The following is a 521-nucleotide window of genomic DNA, read 5'->3' on the forward strand; positions in this document are numbered from 1 at the left end:
ATCTCTCTCTCCCCAACTCTCTCTCCCTCTTCCCCTCCCCCTGGTCCTCCATTAGGTTTCTCCTGTTCTGTTAGACCTATGAGTGCAAACATATGGTATCTGTCCTTCTCCGCCTGACTTATTTCGCTTAGCATGACACCCTTGAGGTCCATCCACTTTCCTACAAATGGCCAGATTTCATTCTTTCTCATTGCCATGTAATACTCCATTGTATATATATACACCACATCTTCTTGATCCATTCATCAGGTGATGGACATTTAGGCTCTTTTCCATGTTTTGGCTATTGTTGACAGTGCTGCTATGAACATTGGGGTACATGTGCTCCTATGCATCAGCACTTCTGTATCCCTTGGATAAATCCCTAGCAGTGCTATTGCTGGGTCATAAGGGAGTTCTGTGGATATTTTTTTGAGGAACCTCCACACTGTTTTCCAAGAGCGCCTACACCAGTTTACTTTGCCACCAACAGTGTAGGAGGGTGCACATCTCTCCACACCCTCGCCAGCATCTATAGTCTC

Source organism: Suricata suricatta, chromosome 2 (genome assembly GCF_006229205.1).
Source record: "Suricata suricatta isolate VVHF042 chromosome 2, meerkat_22Aug2017_6uvM2_HiC, whole genome shotgun sequence".
In the NCBI taxonomy this organism is placed as follows: Eukaryota; Metazoa; Chordata; class Mammalia; order Carnivora; family Herpestidae; genus Suricata; species Suricata suricatta.